The sequence below is a fragment of the Canis aureus genome, chromosome 17 (assembly GCF_053574225.1).
Source record: "Canis aureus isolate CA01 chromosome 17, VMU_Caureus_v.1.0, whole genome shotgun sequence".
Lineage (NCBI taxonomy): Eukaryota > Metazoa > Chordata > Mammalia > Carnivora > Canidae > Canis > Canis aureus.
Window position 1 is genome coordinate 19,010,448 of NC_135627.1, and position 24,215 is coordinate 19,034,662.

The window sequence follows — 24,215 nt, forward strand, 5'->3', positions numbered from 1 at the left end:
TGTGTTTGCTCTCACTTTCTGGATTGCTCTTTCCTTTCATGTATAAAACTGAATGTTTCTTACCCAACTTTCAACTTAAATGGTGTCTCAGACTCCCTATCTAGTATAAATAAACTACCTTGTCACTTTGCAACATTTCACCACATTTTAATTCATTATCATGGCTTTTTTGTTTATTTGTTTACTTTATGGCTCCTCCAGCAGAGTATAAGCTTCTAGGGAGTAAGAATTGTTTGTTTATTCAATTACCTTAGTTCTTTAGTCAATTGATTGTTTTGCATATGCCCTGTCCATCAGGCACATCTAGTTGTCTGTCCTTAGTTTTTTGTTTTGTTTAATTTTATTTTTTTATTATTATTTTAAAAATATATTTATTCAAATTCAGTTTGCCAACATATAGTATAACACCCAGTGCTTCTCCTTGGTTTTGATGGTAAATTATCTTGACTATTATTTCAACAAGTTTCCTGCCTATATAGCTCTGGCTGTTTTTCATCACACCAACCTGGTGGTCATCATATTCGTCATTCCTGAATGAATTAACTTTTACCCTCTCTGTGCCACTATTCTGCTCGATAAGACTTGCTGGAGAAAATTACATAACTGAGAAGACTGATACCATTATAAACTTAGAGTCATCATTTCACTTGGGCCCTCGACACTGCCTGGTAATCTTAATATATTTCCTAATCAAATTTCAAATCTCCGCCCCCTCACTCGCAGCACATGAGCTCACCCTCAGCTTCATAGAAAAAAATAAGTCCTCAAAGAGGCCCTCCCTCAAGTTTCTACTGCCAAAGCCACAAACCGTCCTTTCTTCCTTCCCTCTTGTCACACCAGGAGGTGTTCCTCTCCTGGATAAGCCCAAACCCTTTATTGTTCTGGAGACTGCTCTTTGCTCCTTAGCAGGATCTTGCACAATTAGTTATTTTCTACTCCATACTTGACACTACTTGCTCTTTACTGACTCTCCTTCACTCATTATTCTTACTGGGTTGAATTTCTTTCAGTTCCTCATATCCATCAACCTTTTCTTTCTCTCTCATTCTTTTTTTTCCTCCCTCTTTTGAAATTTTTGGCATAGTCCTCTGTCTGCAACATTCCTTCTCCCTCTTGCTCTCACTCGTAGCAAATCATCTGGCTAATCTGTGTTTCTTTCAGATCTCAGTTGAGATGTCAGTTCTTCAAAGTGGCCTTTCCTATCCACAGCCTCTAGTAGGGCCTCTGTCATTGCTCCTATCATATTCTGATCTCCCTCCTTCCTGATATCATCATCATTTAAATTATTTGTTTAATATCTATATTCCTTGATCCACCTAAAGCTCCATGAGGGAAGTGACCACAAATGTCTTATGAACTACCTTATATTTGTACCTAATACATTGTTTGGCACAGCACTGGCACTCACTAACGGATATTTGTTGAATAAATGAATGAATGAATAGAAGAAACAAAAAGAGGAAGAGGAAGAGAAGAAGGGATAGAGTAAGGAGAGGGAGAAAGAAGAAAGGTAGACAAAGGAAGGAGGGCATCCCAAAGAAAAGCACATCCTAAAGCCTAGAACTGATTTGGCTAAGTTATTTATTTCATACCTCCTTTTACCAGAGTTACCCATGGCTTCCCTCTTCCATCAGGAAGGTGCTCCAGACCCATTTTCTATATGGGGAGTAAGCACTCTGATAAAGGTCATCACAACATGGCTCTATGCTGCCTCCAAACTATTGATCTTTTCCAGCCTGCTGTGTGTTGGATTCCATCACCTGCTGTTGCCCAAGAAGTCTGAGGTTGACTCAGGTTTCCTTGAGAGAGGACTTGGGGTGGAAGGAGGAAACATTGTGCTCCTCCTAGTGGTCAAAATGTACCCTTACAATGAAGTTTTATGTGCACTTGGGCTTGGACTGGAGAGATTAGAGATTGAAAGTTGTAGTCTGGGACAGTAGTTAGGAAGATGCTACAGTGGATGAATAAGGTGATAAGAATTTAAATGAGCATGGTGAGAACTCTTTATATTGTTAGATCATGTATATACTGCTGTACACTAACACACAACTTAAAAATAACTAAATTTAGAGAGCTAATTCAAATAAATATGTTCTCAAGTGTTTCCACAGACTGATAGGCTGAGAGATTACTTAAAAAAAAAAAAAACTAATTTGAACATATCAGATTGGGTTAGTGAATAACAAAAATATTGTTTTGAGCAAAGAAACATTAAATATATCAGTATGCTGTTTTAATTAGTTGCTAGAGCTAAAAGAAAAAAATTAAAATTTCTTATTAAGGATTCAGTTATAGAAGCTTCTTAGATAAATGCTATGTGAATTTGATTTTCCTTTTATAATCTTTACCATGTCACAAAAAGAGTAGCAGATGACATAAGCAGATGGACTTGTGTTATCTGCTACTGCTTAAAATCTTCTCTAAGCATTTTTTGGCCATATTCATAAACATAGGATATGGTGGAACTAACTTACATCTGCTTAAGATCCTTGGTAACTTCTGTTAACATTTATTTTAGTAAGTTATAATATGGCAATGCTTTTTAAATTATGGACAGTATGCTATCCACTTTAGAAATAAGGTCTGAGATATATTTCAATACTTCTAGATAACTCTAAGTTTGAAAAACAAAATGTGCCTTTACTTGAGTTTTCATATTAATGAGTATTTCTGAGAATATAATTGTTTGTAGATGATATTTTCAATTCATGGGAGAAATGGAGTCAGACATGGAAAAATTCTTATTGTAGTTAATAATTTCTGCAGCTTTTTACAAATTTCAAAGCATTTTAGGACTATTGCTTTCCTTCTTTACCTAGGCTTCCCTGTTTTCTTTAAGTAGTATGGTTTGCTACTGAACAAAAAGCAAGCTACTCTGTCTCCACTAACTTTGTTAACTCTATCTGAGAAAAGAATTAACCGTGTCCACTCTTTACTTGATAAAAATTTGCCTGACTTTAGTTTTAAAGTAACCACAGGGAGGGGCACCAGGTTGGGTCAGTCAAGTGGGCTCCCACTGGTGTAGAGCTTGCTTAAAATTCTCTCTCTCTCTCTCCCCTTGTGCCCCTCCCTCGCCACTTGCCTGTGCTCTCTTAAAAAAAAAAAAAAATCATTTAAAGTAACCACAGGGAGGGTTCCCTGAGTGGCTCAGTCAGGTAAGTGTCTACCTTTGGCTCAGGTTATGATCTCAGGATACTGGTATCTAAGGCGAGTCAGGCTCCTCCCTCTCCCTCTGCCACTCCCCCTGCTTGTGCTCCCTCTGTCATAAATAAATAAATAAATAAATAAATAAACAAACTCTTTAACAAAAAATAAAAAAAATTACCACAGGGAAACATATTGAATGTTATTCCCATACCTATAAACTGATAGGAAATATCACACCGGATATCAAAGAATTCTTAAACAATTACGTTTAATTAAAAGTACATACTAATATTTGTATAGTTATAGTTCAGCTTGTTGTAGAAAAAAGCCAAACCTAATGAAATTCACTAGTTCAGTTGATTTTTATAGAAAATTATTATCATTATGCATTTAATATATTTATTCTGTTGTATAGCTAAATAGTAAGAAGAAATATGCTTTCTGAAATAATGATAACTTTTTTAGGATTTTATTTATTCACTCATGAGAGACACACAGAGAAAGAGAGAGAGAGAGAGAGAAAGAGGCAGAGACATAGGCAGGCAGAAGAAGAAGCAGGCTCCATGCAGGAAGCCCGACGTGGGACTTGATACCAGGACTCCGGGATCATGTCCTGGACCCAAGGCAGACACTCAACCACTGAGCCACCCAGGGATCCCTAATCATAACTTTTAAATTCTGATTTGCTTACTACTTTATTATTTAGAACAAATTTTGTGATTTTTTAAAGCTGGATTTAAAAGCTAGAATTTGTAAGCCTCAAAGAAGCTCCAGGTGAGATCATTACATATAGAAAAATGTTAGTAAGGTATACATTTACTTTTCAGGCAAGTGTCCCTAAAAGACTATCTTTAAGAAGGAATCATTGAGTGAAAACAAATCCCCAAGTTATGGTCTATTTGCTAAGATTATGAGGCCAGCCCACTGATTTCAGACAGACTCCTGGTGTTCCAGAGAAGTCCATGAGAACTTCCACAGCGGGCAACCAGAGTGTCTGGGCTAACACTTCTTCCTCAAACTTCCTCCTTCTATAGATCAACTCCACTACTACAAATATAACTTATTGAGGTTTTCCCAAGATTTTTTAATTTTTGAGAGGCTTTTTCTACTGAATACAATAACCACAATACAAAGTTAAATGATAATTTCTTAATTAAAGATGTTAAAATGAAGAACTGGGTCAAATCAAATAAATTTTCCATTATTTTCTGAACATTCCGGCAGCTATTTCCATTTTAATTCTACCCAGGAATTACAGTATAGTCTCAATATCTTTTCTAGGTTATTCTGGTATAACACATTGGTATTAGAATATTTATAACATGCTTCTCTCTTTAATTCTTTTCTTTAAAAATCCTCATTGCAGAATTCAACAATTTACTAACACAGAATTTGTTAGTCATGATAAAGCAAAATAATTATTCAGTATATAAATGCATTAAAATTTCGTGAAGTCAATCTTACACAATCAGGGACTAACAGCAGGAAAAGCTTAGCTCATAGCAAATTCAGATCCTAAAATATACACCTGTTTTACCATTACTATAATCAAAAGCTGTTGATTGTCTGATGTTCAGAACTGCATCTGAGAGGAAAAGTTCAAGTTGATGAGTCAAATGAAAGCTGATAATTTAAAAGATTAAATGTTGGGATTTCCCAACCAAGACCAGAAAAGCTAGGTTGAGACATGGAGCACAATACTTTTTTTTTGTGTTAAATATTATCAGTTTCTTGTAGCTATGGGTGGCAGAGAACCTGTGATACTCATGGGTAAAGCTACTTATATCCCACACTGATGTGTTTACTTCCAGCTCCTAATGATGGGGCTGAAGCCTTAGGATTCAATAGTGCCATTAGATTAACAATGTCACACAGGGAATACATTAACGTCAATTTCCATTTCTCTACAGGAATGAGGAATTCCTCATTCTGAATTCCTGCAAAACACCATCCCTCTTTTCAGGGTGCACAGTTCTGAAATATCCAGTTCGAAGTGGAAAAAGTAAAAACTTCAATGCTTATCCATTATTTCAGGCCAAAGAGAAATAAACCTCAGTGTCTCTCAAGCTTGTGATCAGTGACCTTTGTTGTCTGACAGGAAAATGAAAAACCACCCATTTTTATATTTGGCTTAATAAGGTACGTGAGGTAGCAATGCTCAATAGCCAAAACTGACTGGTGATTTCCTTTCTAGATGACCCATTAAAATTGGCTGAAGATAATGAATTCATCCATCACTTATGACTAAGTGTACTGTCCCCTGCATGCACTCAGGATAATAGCATTTTAGAATGAAGGGTATTAAAATCATCAGATAAATCTAACATTACCAGGGAAAGTCATTTCACAATGATCATTCAGAGGTCATCATTATACACATTCATACCAGTTTCCAACTGGTTGAGGCCCAAAATTGGAGAACAACAGAGCAGGACAAGATGCAATTTCTTTCAAGTGACATCAGTATTTTTCAGCTACTAGGTTGTCTAGCTTTTTACAGGGAGAGAGAGAGAGATTGGAGTGTTTCTCAGTTATAGTATTGTAGACATTTTTTCTGCTTTTCATGAAGTAGAAACTTTATATATTTGATTAATATGAAGCCACCTGGATGCATATTATTCACACAGATTAGGACTGAAAGACTCTGAAGAGGAGCAGGGTTTACACCACTCCAGGAGAAGCCATTTTGTGTAAGAGTGTGGGCTTCTACCTCCACCATTTGCTGCCTGGGTAAAGTTTCCAGAAGTTATTCAACCCATTCTCCCTGCCTCAGTCTCCTCAACCACAAATGGGGATGATAATATTAGCTGCCTAGTGAAAGTGAAGTGGAAATTAAATGTATTTATAGACATAAAATATTTATCATACTGCCTGACACAGAGTAGACCCTCAAAAAAGGTTCTTTATGCTATGAGCAGCATCATCATTATTGTTTTTGTTATTTTTAGTTTGTTCTGACCAGGAATCTGAACAAGCAAAAAGGTACTGAGTAAATGTGTTCTGTGGGACGATTTTTCTTGATTTTCTTGTTTTTCAACTAATTGCTCCAGGATACTCTCTAAGCCAGCTTGCATTTTTTTCTCTTATCAATAGTGTTTTATAGCCTTCTTGATCAGAAACCACTCTGCTTAATCCAATAAACACATACACTTTTGGAAATTTGGGACTTTCAAAACACAATATTGGATTTAGCTTATGGTGGGGTAGCAGGAAGTTTCTGAAATGATCAGAAACCTCTGGAATAAATTGGCTTGATTTGTGGTTCTTCCATTATGGAAGGTCACAAAAAAGACAGGATCCAAAGTGTCACTGAACTGAAACCTTCTTTCTACTGCTCATCATAGGTGACTGTTGTTATGGTAAAGGAACATGATAGAACAGAGTGGATATTGGAGAAGATATTTCAACCAGTTTACTGATGAAATAGAAAGTTTCTCTCTTTGGAGTGGATTTGGGGCAGAATATCTGGTTGCAATTTTGGTTACAGAATACCAAGCAAACCAAGCAAACTGCACCTATGGAGTCTGAAAAGCCATCACAAAGTCCACAAAATGTACCAAATTCCCCTAATCTGTCTTCTCTTTATTACACTGGGACCCTTTAGGAGCTCAGGTAGGATCTGGTTTTGTTTTGTTGTTGTTATTGTGTTATTGTTGTTTTGATATGTCTGTAGGGAATATAATCATTAAAAACAAAAACTTTTTATTTATTTATTTTTTGCAAGAGATGGAGAGAAAAAGAGAGCATGTGTTCACATGTGCACAAGTGGGAGGAGGGGCAGAAGGAGAAGCAGACTCCATGCTGAGCAGGGAGCTTGATGTGGGGCTCAATCCCAGGACCCCAGGATCATGACCTGAGCCAAAAGCAGACACTTAACCGACTAAGCCACTCAGGCACCCAATATACTAATTTTTCTTATCATCTGGTTTAGAGACCATAACTGACCACTGTGTACATTGTAGACTTGCTGATTAAAGTTTTGCTTATTTGAAGCCTGTCTTTCTAAAGAAATAATTATTAATGCCAACTGACTCTGAAGTCAGAACCTGGGATGACAAGCATAAGAAAGACATCATCCCTGACTTCAGTGATCTCTTGAGTCTAATGAGGGAGGAAGCCCCAATGATACCATGACTCTATTTGGTCATTTAAGCATAAAAATTGCTCTAGAAACTGAGAGGAGGAAGAAGCTAGTTGACCAAATAATCAGTTGCTGCTGACCAATTTTTATAGCTTTAGCTTAAATTCATTCATTTGAATAAAGCTCATTCAAAGAGACAGATGGTCTCAAAAACTAAATTATCCCAAGACTGCCTCTCTGAGTTAAGATATCTTGATAGAACTGAATAAAAACGGGGCTTATTTAGACTGTAATGTTTTTTATATTGTAGCATTGTAGATGATCCTAATTCAGCAAGGACTTCTTACTTCTAGGCATTCTCAGTCCCCGTGTTTGCATTTTGATTCTATTAATATTTATAGGACAGCCAAGGGTTCTCGGTACAGTCTCCAGTTATGTAATTTCATTGAGTTTCACTCTTAAAAAGCAATGTTGGAGCATCCAACAGGGATACATGTTTACTGGCGGAACTATATATCAGAAGAAATCATTTAAATCCATTACTTACTATGTCCCTGAGCTATAAACCTATTGTATAGGAGGCAATACTAAGAATAAACTCCTAAATGCCATAACTTGGCTTTAGAATGCAAAACAATGAATGCACTTATGTAAATTCTATCTTTCAAAGAGAAGACTATTATTCTTTACCATGGTAAACTGCCATGTAAAAGATAGGGAAATGTGCTAGTCACTGTCTTGATCTGATGGCTAATTTAATTACATGCTGCAAGTCCTGTGGACCACTTCCACTGAACTACATGTTTGGATTTTTTTTTTAAATAGTGAAATCTTGGTTGCACAGTAACACATAAGGCTCTAATGGAAATTTGATTTCATTTAATCTAGGTATCCACTCCCCCTTTCTCTTAGATATTCTTAGACTTATACTTCTTGTTTCACCATTTATTGTTTTTTCCCACACCATCCCTGAAACGGGTTTGGTGTCCACAACTTTAAAATAATTCTCTGTTCTGTAGGTTATATTTTTAAAAAGAATTGTGGTTAAAAAAATATAACATAAAATACACCATTTTAGACATTTAAAGTGTACAATTCAGTGACATAAGTTCCAGGACTTGTTCATCACCCCAAAAGGAAACCCCATTCCCACTGGCAGTTGTGCTCCATTCCTTCTCTCCTTCCCTTAGACCTTAGCAACCACTCATATGTTTTCTGTCTTTATGCATTTCTCTGTTCTGGATTATGCAGCTAATTCTGATGACTAGTACTGTCTGAGAAACATTTTGTTCAATGCTGACTTCATTATTCAATTCAAATGTTTTGTTTGAATGCTGACTTCATTCTTATTTTGGAAAACTTTGTGAAAATATTTCTTCTTTTCAAATTTTGTACACATGTCCCAGCACTTATCACTATCCATATGTCAGATACTGATAGTTTAACTTTTAGCCCTGTTTTGTCTTTTTGTGAATATTTTGCTTATATTGGACTTCCAGCATGTTAGGAATGTCAGCTGAAGCCATTGATGGATGAATCTGAAGGGCAGTAGGATGATATAATTAGTAATTAATTCAGAGCCCGAGAGCTACTACTTGGGGTTTATTCCTTATAGTGATCTTGAAATTCAGCAGATGTTTATTGAATACTTCTCACGTGCAGAGTGCTGGGAGTATACTAAGGTAAAGTATTTAGAGACAATGTGGATGAATTCACAGAATATTTAATTCCTTCAGCAGTCAAGAAAAATACTGCTGTCTCTTCATGCTTCTCTATCAAAGAGGAGGCCAAGTGACTCAATGGACTCTTTGGGCATTGGAGACAGTCTGTGCCTCACTTGGGTATTCTACTGCGTCCTTTATTAGGGTGGTTAAAAACGTGGTTTGCAGTATAAACAGGGAAAATCTGGGTCTAAGAAAAGATGACACTTCATGGTACATAATAGGGAGAATGACAAAAAAAAAAAAACTGATGCCTACCTCTGTAGAAGCTCGATAGCTCAAACTTATCTGTTTTAACTCTTGCTAGAAGGGAACTGGTATTTGGTGGAATCTGAAGGTGTGGTGACTTAGAGCCAGGAGGCAGTGTGTGTCTGCAATCAGTGGGCCCTGAGGAATTATCGCAAAAGTCAGGATGAGAGAGGAACAGGCCTTCCTGGAGCTTACCATCTGTGAGAACAGTACACGCCTAGGAGCCGAGAAGTGAGAAATGGAAGATTGTGCTCTGAAAGCAGGTAAGATTACCTAAAAAGAAATCAAGATTGTGCCATCAGCATACTTAATTTGACTTTATAATTTTTTCCTAGAGCTTCCATCATATGTAGCTGGAGACTTATCTACATTCAAAGGACAGACACTTATTATTGTTACCATTATTATTACATGAATATTTATGATTGTGTCATACTAAAATATGTCTTTGAAGCAGAAATTAATGAAATGCTCTCATTTTATTGCTTGAGTTGAAAATCACATAAATTAGTTTTATTTCTATTTTGCTCTGAAGAATAAATTTGGATGCTTTCCTTCATTGGCAATATTACTTTTAGTAAGTTTCTATCAAAAAATGAAGAAAAAGACAACTGTGGAAGTATAGGCTTGACTAAATATATAGTCTTATTTATAAAGTCTACAATATACATTTACATTATCAAATATGAATGTGTGTAAAACATAGCTGTAACTCCAATTTCCTAAGTAACACCAACCTAGGATAAACATGGGAAGACAAAAAGTGAGTAACATTCTCAGTGGTATTCCTCAACTCAAATCTTCAGTTTTATAATACACTTATTTTATTTATAAATATTGCAAGCTTTATTATTATTAATCTTAATTTTGGAGGTGGGGGAAAAACACAGATTATTTAGGGAAGTGTGAGGTGACAAGTACTGAATCAAACTCAAACTGAGAGTTGGTTAGAGAACACAGGGCTCAGGAATCTGTTATCAGAATGAGGATTTGGGCCTTAGGTGTTTCCCACCTCCATTACTCTGTGATACACACCTTCTAGGTATTTATGCGTCTGACAAGAATACATCTTAAATGTGATGCTTTAATTTCCAGATGAGGTATCACCCTTTTAAACTTTCAAATGAAATACATCTCAGTCATCGAAAGAGTGACTTTCTTCCCTTCCTTGAGATGTTTCTATCATAATAATGTCAAGATACAAGGTACTTCTTCAGCAGAGAGAGGCAATTTTGATTATTCCTACAAATGAGCAGAGAAAACTAGAAAACTGACTCAGTCATCCAACATCAATGTCAAAGAATTCTTTTTTTTTTTTTTAATATAGATGTCACTGACATATTTGCTGAACAATCCCACCATGCCTCACCCAGGGCAGTGCAGAGAAAGCAGTGTGGATGCGTGGGGCAGGGTGAATAAGCACCACCAGGAGGTGGAATTGTTGGCCACCAGCCTGGTGTGAGTCAGAAAAATGAGGTCAGAAGTCGTCTGTACAATAACATCTCCTCAGATCTGACATCTAGCTTTTCCTCCTTGAATTTTGAACTTTGTTTTCTCTTCACAAACTTAACAAAAATGTAAGTACACCTTCAGGGTGATACTTAGCAGGAGAGGATGAAGGAACAATCTCAAGGCTCTATGGCCATTGAAGGGCAATAGGGAGATTATCTCTGTGGTGAGGGGAGACATTTGTCTTCAGCTCATTTACTGCATTATGTGCTAGGGTTGAATACTTTGTATTCCTTAAGTAATAATTAGCTAATATCTTAATAAGGATCACTAACAGGAGGGATGTAATAATTGAAGGGGGGAGGAGAGAAGGGCTTCAGAGCTTGGTCTCCTCAGTTTTGCCCAAATTTGAGTTAGATCCTAAGATGGAGAGGATCTTGGTGCCCTCTCACCTCCCCTTCTCTATGATTTACATCTTATGCAGATCTTTTGCATCCAGAAATGATACACCTCAGATGCAACGCTGTATTTCTCAAGTCTCCTACAGAACTTATTTTTATCATGCCAAGTACTTGCTGCTTTCTATGAAAGTAGTTCTTTTAGTTAGCACCTTGACTATTTCTTTTTCTAAATTCTTGCTCTCAATGAAGAATTGTTTTGAACATTACAGAAAATCTACATAGAGAACAGAGCTGGGAGAAGAACAGAGACAGGAGCCATCTGTTGCTTTGGCTATCCTTATGCAAATTGGAAAAAAACTTTTTTCTCCCTTTTTTTAAAGATTTAATTTTGAAATTATATAAATATTTAAAGTAGTTGAAAAAGCCCAATCTTAAACTAATAATTTCTATCTCAAAGTTTATGAAGTATGACTATAAAATAACATACTGGCTTTATTCACTTTCTAGCACATAAACTTACAAATAAATATTATATTAGAGGGGATCCCTGGGTGGATCAGTGGTTTAGCACCTGCCTTCGCCCAGGGCGTGATCCTGGAGTTCCAGGATAGAGTCCCGCATCGGGCTCCCTGCATGGAGCCTGCTTCTCCCTCTGCCTGTGTCTCTGCTTCTCTCTCTCTCTCTCGAATAAAAATAAATAAAAAATCTTAAAAAAAAGGAAAAATGTACTTTAAAAATATATTAGAATACATCATAGGAATCTTTATTATTCAAATGATAGTATCATTTTGTAAACCTTTTATTTTTTATTTTTTTGTAAACCTTTTAAATATATACTTTTGAAGCTTGCTTTAGATCTAATGTTAAAAATTATTTTCACTATATAATTGTATTTTTTTTTTTCAACTTTTTGTCAGAATTGGAGCCATGCATCTTCAGGCTGTTTTCAAAAATCAAATCTGTTATCAACACAATTTGTCACCTTTGCATTTTTGAAGTCATTTTCTTTTACTTTCAAAAGAGATCTAGGATCTTAGTTCACAGTGGCGGCAATGGAAAATGTCTAAAGCCTCTAATGAAAATAAATTTTATAAAAGGATAATACTTATTTGGGTTTATGATATGTGGCAGATGGTTTTTAAAATGTCATTTCACTAAATGTCACACCCCATATATCTGTTTTCAGATCCAGTGTGATTGATGGGAATTAACTTTGGATGTTGGAAAAACTCCCTATCTGAGTTTTTGTTTGTGTTCTTGTTTATCATTGTGAGATTATCACTTGCGTTCATCCATCTCCCTCTTCTATGAAGATGCCAGTGCCAGAAGCTCAGCAGAAAAATAGTCAATGGTTGTTCTGAGATTCTTTACTGAAAGAAATAGACTCATCTTCCTCCTCTAACATCTGTGCAGTGATTTTGAAACTGAATTTTGGGTTTATTTTTATAAGTGGATGGTGTACAACTCTCATAACCATAGTAGTTAAGGATTTAGAATCTATAGTAAGAAGCTCTCAAGAATTTGAAAAGAAAAAGAAAAAACAAGAATTTGAACACAAAATCAGAAGCAGTCTTCCTTATTGAAATTGATACTAAAAAATTAAAAAATTAAAAAAAAGAAATCGATACTAATAGCATATATATATATATATATATATATATATATATATATATATATATAGTAAGCTATTCAACTGCAGAAATACCACACTGAAGCAAAAAGAATACCATTAAATTAGTGCATTTTAAGAAGGCAGTTGTAATTGCTTTAATAATAAAAGTATGTTGTTGCTGTTTTAATATTTAAATGCTATCAAGATAATCACGGTTGTTGAATGTAGTGGGTCCAAATGCTAGCCTATGGATAAGCTGCATCAAATGACCTGAGGAGTTTTAAAATTACTATTATTTTTTTAAAAAGTTTTGATTTAGTCCTTAGGGCTTTAATCCAGAACTACTGAGTCAAAATTGCAGAGACCAAGGAATCTTTACATTGAAAACATATTCCAGCTAATTCTGATGCAGTTTGGTTATGCAGTGCATTTGAGACCCTCTGATGCAAAGGAAGGTATCCTTAGCAATGATCTCAGAGGAACGACAGAGTGCAATAGAGATCAGAGATGAACAACACATGATCCCTGTTTTCAGGAGCTCTGTATAAGGGGACAGGGTTTGTGGCTGGGGATTACCAAGAATGAGTGTTATTCAGGCACCCAAGAGAGGAACCCAAACAATTCTGGAAAATTCAGAATGGACTTTCAGAAGTGATGCTGGAACTGAGTATTATAGTATGTTTGATTAAGCAGGTGAGCAGAACATATAGGAGAGGTACTTTGTATGCAAAAGGTCTTTGAGAGAGCATATGGTTGGCAAATTGCAAGTAACTCATAGGATGGGATGGAGGAGGGTAGAGCTGAGAACTCTGAGAGAGCAGGGGCCAGATTTGAAAAGCACTATATGTCATACTAAGGGACTTTTACTGTATTCTGCATGAAGTAGGTACCATTGAATGATTTGGTATATGAAAATGACAAGATCAGGTTAGTGATTTGCACATGGCACTCTGAGGTCAGTGTGCATGTGGGGGATATTTAGAGCTGAGTGAGTTATGATGGCTGTCCCAGTAGCCCAGTGGGAAATGAAGAAGCCATGTGGCCACACAAAAAGAGAGGAAGAAGATCTTGGTCAAGTCAGGAGCAATACTTAAGGACCCAAGATTTACTATGAGTAATTCTTCTAAAATATTTCTGCTAAAGCACACCAGTAACATAAGGAAGTAGTTGTGAAAACTTTGGGGTTATAGCAAATGGACCCCATATTTCTTTGAATTGTTACACACCATCTCCAAAAAACACGTTCATTTTGAATGCACTTATTTTATGAAATGTGATGTTCAAAATCACTTGTTAATATGAAGATGACAAAGGGTGAGGGAAGGCATTCCAGGAAGATTCATTGTGTTCCTTCTGTGCATTCATATATTACCTGTTATGACATCACTGTCCATGGATGTCATATTTCAGCTTGAAAAGCACAGAACTGCACAGGCATTAAAGAGGCATAATTAGATAATTTGGTATGGGAACTAGGGAGGATGGAGCGTGTAGGATGATCTCCAAGTTTCTGACTTGGACACCTGGTTGAATGGCAATGTCAGTAATTCCTGTGGAGTGCTAAAAGGCATGAGGGGAGTTCCCTTTCTTTAGGAGAAAGGGGAACAAGGAGGAATAGTTTTTCTGGAGGAGTGAAGGAATGATGGGTTCCATTTTGGCATGTTGACTCTGAGTGCAGGTGTAGATAGACAGGTAGATCGTGGCTCTGGGCTGTGGACCAAAGGTAAACAGATATATGTTGAAGGTATTGTTATGCTTTGAAATAATCTTTACTGATGCTAAAGATGGATTTAATATTTGCTTGCTGGATAATTCTAGTCAGTTAACCTGTCTAGTTTTCCAATTTTGTATTTGAAAAACTAAGTAGTTCTACTCTGAGATATTAGAAGTGAAAGGTGGTGACTGCAGGACTAATTGGAAGGGAAAAGACACAGTTTCCTTGGTCAAGTTATGAGCAATTCTTAAGGAGATAATCCTCAGCTTTATACTTGCCATATTCAGTAAAAATACAATATGAAAAATACAACAAATGGGGAACTAAATAGCAAGGAAAAGAAAAACAAGAAGAAACAAAAGAAAATCCAAGTAGAAAGTAGTAGGAAATGTAAGTAAAATAAACTTTTCTTAAGAGAAAATCCAAGTGAAATAAACAAAAATAGAATAAAAAAGAAACAAAAACAAGATTCATTATCACAAGATTCATTAAATCACTTAATAGATGAAAAAATAAATTAAAATGGGTTGAACTCATGCAAGCAATATATTTTAACCAGAAAATTGTATTGTTAATATCTCATTCTAAAAGAAATTTTAAAAATACTTGAAAAATAGAGATAAGCAAAAAAGAAAATAAAAATAAGAAAATAAAAAAAAAAAAGTTTTATCTTCCAGGAGGAAGCATCCCTAACATTTTGGTAAATATTCTTCCAGTTGTTTTTCTCTGTAGAACACCTATATGTTATGTGAGATATATATTACACAGATCTACAGTATATGTGTACATTTATAATAAATTTATATATTGTAAAAAATATACATATATAAATATGAACAAATAGTATAAATTATGGGTATTAATATATGTGTTACAAATATAACCTCTTAAATTCTAACAGAGTAGAGGTTAAATTTGAATTAGAAGTGATAGAATAGGTAAAATAAGTTTAATTACAAAGTTAACATCCTCAGGGTTCTTCTGACTATTGGAGTTAGGATCCCTTGAAACATTCCCTGGGCCTCCCTCCTTAGAGTTAGATTTCCCTGCAGGGGATCTTTAGCAGATGTCCTTTGAGCTGAGAGCAAAAGGGCAAAGGTCATGACCCTCGCCCTCTAGCTGGGTCCCTGTATTCTCTTAAGCAGCTGTTGGAGATACTTATCAGCCTTCAAAGGCTGCCAGAAGGGAATCCCTGCTGGGTGCCTACCCACACGTAGAAGTCCCCCTTTCTTTAGGAAGTCTCTTTCTTGCCAGAAGCCAATCTAACCAACACGTGTTTAGCCCAGGACAGTATATAAAATTCTTTTATATGCATCATCTCATCTGATCTTCACAACCACCCTATGAGGTAGGTATTATTCCTTGACCTTTCTTTCTTTCTTTCTTTCTTTCTTTCTTTCTTTCTTTCTTTCTTTTCTTTTCTTTCTTTCTTTCGGGGGCAGGGGGGATTAAGTCACTTGCTTAAGAATACAAACAGCTAATAAGAGGTGCAGCCAGAACTCAAACCTGCAGCTTTGATTTCAAATCCTATGATCTTTGCTCTACATTTACAGAGCCCCTCCTGCTCCTGAGTAAATGGACAAAACTGCAATTCTGGATTTCTAAGGCTGAAAGACATACCTGCACCAGTTATTCCTCCACCTTGAGATTATGAGTCTTCTTGGAATGTTTTTTTAAAGGCCTATGTGGATCTCAGTAACAACACAATAAACATTTGTTGGGAAATAAACAGATATATTTTGTACTTTGAGTCTTTGTGAAGTTTATCAGTCGATCTTCCTTAGAAGTTGGATTCAAAGGTATTTTATCTCTTTCAGATCTCAAAATCATATTCCTATGCCTTTAATTAATAGGACAATGCATTACGAATAAGGCTTTACCAATGCAAAAACAACCTACGAACTTAAATTGAAATAAAGTAAGCTATTGGGATAAGGATACAAATGTAGACACAAAAAGGGAAAATGTAGGATATTGAGCCTCAAAAGGCATGTGAGTAGAAGGTTTACAAAGTGGGAATGAGGACATTTCTTTAATAATTATGCCTGGAGTTTCCCCAATCTACACCTCCTATTTTTGTACTTTTTAAATGAAATACTTGGAGTTATGTAACATAGATTGATCAGACTCTCTCACTTTGTCTTTTGCCTTCTATTGCTGACCTATCTTTTCCTCGGTATATTAATCAGATACAGAAATAAGGCATCTGGTCAAATGAATTTAAATGCAGAGAGTTTAAACTCTCTAGGATAATGGTTTTTACAATCTATGATAGAGAAGAACTCATTTTTTAAAAAAGATTTATTTATTTATTCATGAGAGACATACAGAGAGAGGCAGAGACATAGGCAGAGGGAGAAGCAGGCTTCCTGTGGGGAACGCAATGCGGGACTCAATCCCAGGACCCAGGGATCATGCCCTGAGGCCTAAGGCAGATGATCAACTGCTGAGCCACCCAGGCCTCACTAGAAGAACTCTTTCTTTAAACAAGCATCCACATGGAAGCCCAACAAGTAAAATAAAAGCAAAGCTGATGTCATGGAAGTGGGAGCAGGAGAGCAAATCACCACCTCTTGAGGCTCTCACACCCTTGCTGATGATGAGTCTAACCCCAAGGACTTGAAGCCAGTTGAATCCTTCAATTTTATTTTCTATGATAGAGTACAGCAATGAGATAAAGAATACATCCTATGTTTGTCACCGGCTTTGCTAAAAAGTAGAGCTTAGGGGAAGTAAAGGATCTGGGTGGCACATAAACAACGTGACACAAAAATGGGAAGTGGGAAAACCAACCTGCTTCTATTTTTCTTCTAAAGTTTTCATTATGAACATAATTTTGTGAAAGAATAAATGTTCTGTCATTTTCAGAATTTAAAGAATGGGATGAAAAACTTTTAAAAACATTGTAAATTGCATTATATCTCTTTGATTTGTGGTCTAGCTCTGCCATCCATCATAATGTCTGGAGATAGAAAGAGACTTTTGTTCATCAATCTGTCTTCCTGCTCTTGTCAGTGCTGTGTCCTCAGATAAACATAATCTGTTTCTATTATTTATTTTTTGAAAAGGTTTGAATAAATTGAAATATAGAAGCTTTTGTTTTATACACATACTCTGTAGAATTGAATGCTTTGGAACTTTTTGTGGCTAAAACTCGCCAATCAGAAATTGAGAGAATAAATTATATATATATATATATATATATATATATATATATATATATATATTAAATTGTATAGTAATTGTTAGGTCTGTTTGCTTTCTACTGTACTGGAGGATATTGGATCTTTTTGTACTTTTATAAATCACATGGTGGAACTATTTATGAAGCTTTTGAGAAAATTATATAATTTCTAAAGTGCTCCTTCTATTAGGAATGCAGGTATTTTTTTTTTCATTGAGTAATGCTTCATACTCAGCATTCCTCTGCATATGTGTAATAGCTAGATCTCTTGGCGGGAGTTTCCATTGAACTTGAACCTGGCATTGTTTTTTATTTCTCATTTGTAGATGGTTTTCAGATTTACCCTCATATGGTGTACAGTTTCTTTCTATGTTCAAGCACATTCTTCATTTACCTAATGGCATTTTCCTATTCTTGACATTTGAGGCAGTTAAATATCTCTTAAAATATTCATAGATATACACCAAATATCTTTACATCTGAGAGAAATTTAGGGGATGCTTACCTCATTACCACACTCTCTCTTTAATAATTATCTTGTTGGAAATCAAAAGTCCCCTAAAGTTATTTTCATTTTACGCTATTATATACACAAGAAAAGTTAGAAATAGGCTTATGATATGAAATGTTTAGTCTGTGAGTATTTTTATTTTTATTTTTTGTGAGTATTTTTAGAAAAACTTTATGAGAATAACTTGTTTGGAGAACTTATGAGATGTGGCACACTAAGGAGGATAGCATGGTTCAGGAGGAAACAATTCCTGTAGAGCAAGTAACTTCTTTGAAGGAAATTATCCTACAGAGAATGCAGAATTCGAACTGACCACCTACGAAAGAGCTTCCATGTTTTTACATACATCAAAGTTAATTTCACTGTGGAATCAAACTTACTTTTACCATGAACTTTTATTCTCCAAAGTGTTCCTTTGGCATTAGACGGCCTGCCTGTGTGATCTTGTTGCTAACCCACCCCTTTTTGGTCTTTACAACGGAGAAGGTAATTCCTAACATGGCTATATGAAGGGAGTCTTGTTAAAATAAATTTAAAAATGGGTGTGAAAGAACAAAAAGAACACAGATGCTGAGTTTATCCCATGAAAACACATCAAACAGGGTTGCTATTCCTTTCCAAATATACGTGTTAATCAGCATGAACATTCTGAAATGCTTGAACAACCTGATATTCCAGCAACATTCTGGCTTCTCAGAACAAGATTAAAGAGAGGAACTGATTCAACATCATGGAAAGTAGGTATAGATCAAACTTGAACACAAAAATTCTATTTTCAGCTGAGGAAATCTTATTGCTAAAGCATGTTTCTGTTTGCAAACTGGATACACTAAGCAAGCCTACTTTTTGTAACCTCTTGTTCTCAGTAGAGAACATATGTATATAATCACATGTGATTCATTATAAAGTTTCTGTTTTGCATGCAATCAGATGGTTATGGGTTTTTGTACAAGAGTTTCCGTTTGAGGTTAACCTTCATTCCTGGTGTCATATATAGTTCCTCTTAAAATATTTATTGCAATTACTTATGATTCCTTAAAGAGAAGTTTTGTCGAGCAGTAACGGCCATCTCTTATTGTGTTATTTACTCAACTTCCAATTATATTTTTAACACAGACTTTATTTTTTAAAGTATATTTAGGTTCACAGCAAAATTGAGGTGAAAGCACAGAGATTTCTTATATATCCTTGGTCCTCACACATGCATAACTTCCCCCACTATCAACATTACACACCAGAGTGGAACATTTGTTACAACTGATGAGTCTACCACTGACACATCATTCTCACCCTAAGTTCATAATTTACATTAGGGTTCACACCAAGTGTTGCACATTGTATGGGTTTTGACAAATGCATAATGGCATGAACTTACCATTAAAATATCATATAGTACTGCCCTAAAAAATCCTCTGAGCTCCACTTAATCATCCCTCCATTCCTCCAGTCCATGATAACCATTGATCTTTTTATTTTCTTTATAATTTTGCCTTTTCCAGAAGGACATATATTTAGAACCATGCCTTTCCAGAACAACTATACTTTCTTAAAACAGAAAATATTTATTTGCAAATCATTAATTAATTTTTAAATTGGTGACTATTTTTAATATTAAACATTAGTAACATAGTATGTTTTGTAGTCAATATGCACAACATGGAACTGTACATATATTTTTCAAGTTTTATAGAGATCATGTTCTTTACCTTGTAGCTGCATCCAATTTCAAGGGACACTTTCAGGTCCTGAAAGAGGCAATTTATTGTCTTGACTCTGCATACATAGTTTCCCTGACTTCTGCTTCTAAATTCCTGGATGAGATACCTGCTGAGAAAAGAGACAAGTAAAGCTAAAATACTTGAAAAACTTTAAGATTCATTTTTCTATTCTCATCTACTTTTCTGTCAAGATAGGAAATTCTGAATTCTACCGGGGGCCTAACCCCTTAACATATTTCCTGCCTTACTGGAATTTAGAAGAACTTGAAATTTTCAAAATGGGTTGCTTCAGGCTGAATTTTTAATTACTTATTTTAGGTAAGCCTTCCTGTTCTTCCAAACCAAACCTTGAATGATTTGTGGACATGATTACCCTGGCTGCTGTGAAATAAGGTGACAGGGAGGTCTTGTTGTTTTGTCAGAAGTAACCATTATAGACCTTGTTAGGTTGTGGTCATTTCTCCTACATAGATGGTGTTAAAATCCCAGAATGTGAAGTCTTAAAATGTCATAATAAGAAATCCATTTTCCTCTGAGCAGCTAATCAAGTCTCCCTGTCACAATTTGTAAACATCATTACAGTGACAAACTGCTTAGGAGAAGTCCTAAAGAAGTGTGGAAAGAAACAGTTCTATGTGTGAGCGGTGCTAGCTGTCAATTCCCAAGTATTAAGTGTGGACGCCTAAGGCAAGACCATGAAAACACTGAAAAAGAGGTGGAGTACTAAACGAACAAAAACATTAATTTTAACATCATCGTTTACACCAAATTCAGTTCCATAAAAATAATGGAAGTCTCTTAAATTTTGTTTGAAGTATTGATAATGCTAATAGGACTTTTAAATTTTGATTAAAAAATGGGTCATGTCATTTGTTTTTCTTTGTATCAATGGAATATCTTTGGTTTGAGAAAAATTTTAAGTGCTGTGTGAAATGAGGAAGTCACAAAACCAAGGGACATTATTACCTGGAGAGGAAGTGGTTTAGGAAACTTGTCAATCACAGTTGTGACCAAGGAGCCACTTTGGTCACCATTTCCGATCTTTACCAGCCGTTATCTGGGGAAGGGCAGATGGCGGCACCCAAGTTAGATACCACACTAGTGAAAACTGCTTGGGGTTGGAGATGAGGGAGATGGAGCAAAGTCATGTGTCTTATATAGTGTTTTAATTTAAAAAAAAAAAAGACTTTAAAAAATACTTGCAAAATATAGTAATCAGCTGACTCTAAAATGCAGATGTTCTAAGATGGAAAAATTATACTTTATAGAAGTTCACGTAAAAATAAATAATTGAAACTATGTTTAAAAGGAACATAGATTTATAATCTAAAATATGTCACTTAGAGTTATATGATAGATTGCTGAAATATACAGAAGGAATAGAACATTAGACACATGCAAAAAATGTCTGGACAAATAATAATTTGTCAGAATACAGTTGAAAGGTTAGAAGCGTGTGGAGGTATAGTCTAATATAGCTCACTTTACAAATCAATTTCTAACAGATTGTAAATGTTCTCAAAAATCTCAAAGTGTGGGATATTTTTATAAGGATCATTACTTACTGCAGATCCTGGCATATGTCCTGCTTCTTTTAAATGCAAGAGGGTGAGAATATGTTATCTGAACAGTTGGTTCCAGAATTCCTTTTAGGGAAGCACTGCTCTTGTTTCTGCAATGTTCTCTTGGGGCAGGTGTAACCCTAGGGTATTGGCAGGAGTAACAGTGAAGGAAGAATTATTGGGCTTCTAGGGGTAGAGAGCGGGAAGGAGAAGAAAAGGTGGTGGTGGTGACATGTGGACTCAGAAAAGTTTGACAGGCTTGGGGCTGGAGGCCTGAGAGGAATGGATCTGCCAGTTACAGTCAGTTGGGGATGGCTGAAAATGGCTCCTTGAGCGTCCCAAATCTCCAGTAAAAGTTTGCTATAGCTAACAGGCTTGACCTTGTTGCTGCTGTTGAGAGAGGGATTAGAAGAGGCATCTTTGTTCTACATTTGAGATAACCCCGGGACCAATAAATAAAGAGAGCAATGAGAGAGCACAGAAAAAAAATTAACTTGAGTCAGAAAATCCTATCAGAAGAGATTGTGAGAATTCCGCCCCCCCCCCCCCACCTGCTCCATTCTCGGTGATTCGGATAGATCTAAGGAAGATTTTGAATTTCTACAATCCATGGAATAGGAGTTCAAATCCATTTTATGTAGATTTTAAGGACTAGGATGACCATGTGGTTACATAATAAAGTGTGATATCTTTGACAACTGAGTGTGAAACTTCAGAAGAGGCCTCTTTTTCCATGTTTTGGTTGGATTTTCTTTTTCATATTGATATTTACAAGATCTTTACATATTACGGGCACAAATCCTTTGTCAGATATATATGCAGCAAATGATTTCTTACTTTTTGGCTCTTTATTGCTTTTATAATATCTTTTAATGAGCAGAAGTTTGAAATCTTCAAGAAGTTGAGTTTATCAAATTATTTTTAGAGTTTGAGGTTTCAGGGTGTTAGGAACTCCTTCCCAACTCTGAAGTCATAAAGATATTATCCCATACTGCTTCCAAAACTAACAAACCTAATGTTTAATCCTTCTAAAATTGATTTCTGTGTTTGATGTAAGGTATGGATGAAATTTTATTTTACTTTTTATGGTAATAGAGGTCATGGAAATGTTTTTTTGTCATAAAGTTGCTTTCTTTTAAAGAGAATTTTTTCAATATTTTGCCATTAACTGTGATGTTTGTTTTAATTTTCTTCTTGTAGATGTCCTTGCTCAGGTTAAGGAAGTACCTCTTTCTTGCAATTTTCTTATTTCTCTGCATTCCTCTTGAAAGGTACTGAATTTTGGGATGCGTGGGTGGTCCACTTGGTTGACTGTCCAACTCTTGATTTTGGCTTGAGATTGAGCACCATGTCAGGCTCTGCACTGAGCAAGGAGTCTGCTTAAGATTCTCTCTCTCTCTCTCTGTTTCTGCACTACTCCCCCACCAGCTTGCATGCTCTCTTTCTTTCTCTCTCAAAAAAACAAAAAAGATACTGTATTTTATCAAATCCCCTTTTCATATTTATTGAGGTGATAATTTTCCTCTTTTTATTCTATTAGTATAGTGAGAGTAATGATCTATTATAAATTTGATCCCATGTTTTTGGAGTAATTCCAGTTGTGTCATGATGTACTATTTCTTTTAAACCATTCTGTGCTCAATTTTCTGAATTTACACTCCTTAGTAAGATTGGTGAGTAATTTTTTTCCTGGTTTTCCTTGACATCACAGTTTGAGAACTCCATAAAGGTGTTATGAGGACATTTTTTTTTTTAATTCTTTGAAACGTTGTGCACAATGGGAATATCTGCTATAAAGCCATTTGGGCCTGATGTTCTCTTTGCAGAAAAGACTTTTAATGATTATAGACTATTCAACTTTTTACTTCTTGTGTCAATTTTGACATTTTACTTTTTTAGGAATTTATTTTGTCTACATTTTCAAAACATTTGATACTAATTTTGCTACTAACAACTCATCATAATGTGTTTAATTTCTGCAGCATTTATAATTATGTCTCCTTTTCATTACAGATATCTTTTTTAGGGGCACTTGGGTGGCTTAGTGGTTGAGCGTCTGCCTTCGGCTCTAGGGTCCTGGGATCTAGTCCCCCATTGGCGTCCCCGTGGGAGTCTACTTCTCCCTCTGCCTATATCTCTGTCTCTCTCTCTGTCTCTCATGAATAAATAAAAAAATCTTTTAAAAAACCCAAATATATTTTTTATATTGTGTCTTTTGATTAATCAAGCCAGGAGTTTTCATATATTATTAATTTTCTCAAATCTTTTCAACTTTAGGCTTTGCTGATTACTTTCATTGTATTTTTAAATTTTCATTAAGTTATGATTTTATCTTTGATATTCTTTTCCTTCTACATCCTTTGTGTTTGTTTCTTTAAATTTTTTAGCTAAACTCACTAATGTTGGTGTTTTTACTTTTCTAATGTAAATATTTTGTGGTATGTATTAAGTTTTAAGTTCCACTATAACTGTATCAACCATTTTTTGCTTTTGTTTTGTTTTGGTAGGTGTATGCGTTTCTTTCATCTTTCTTATGTTCATTTAGACTGAGTTTATGTCTTCTTTTTTATCATTTTACTTTTTTCTTCTCAATTTGTTTAGTGGGTTATATATCTTTGTCTATTCTTCTAGAAGCTATTCTATTTATTTTAAACTTCATACTTAACAAAGTTTAGAATTGTCAAAGTATTTACTTTCCTCTTGAAAAATAAAAAAAAATAGAATCTTAGATGCTTTAACTCTGATTGTATCTCCTTTTCAATTATTTCTATTACATTTTTAATGCCAGAAATTAAATATTTTATTATTATTATTTTATACATTCAACATTTGCTTAGATTTAATCACAAATTTAACAATACCTTTA

General features: G+C 35.3%; 1 long non-coding RNA gene across 1 annotated transcript; it reads left to right on the forward strand.

Annotated features, from left to right (window-relative positions):
• The first annotated feature begins 6,127 nt into the window (after nt 1–6,127).
• Nucleotides 6,128–16,103, forward strand: LOC144287456 (uncharacterized). The gene is made up of 3 exons (XR_013355247.1): nt 6,128–6,759; nt 9,257–9,461; nt 15,928–16,103. It is a non-coding gene; the product is annotated as an uncharacterized LOC144287456 (long non-coding RNA).
• The last annotated feature ends 8,112 nt before the right edge of the window (nt 16,104–24,215 follow it).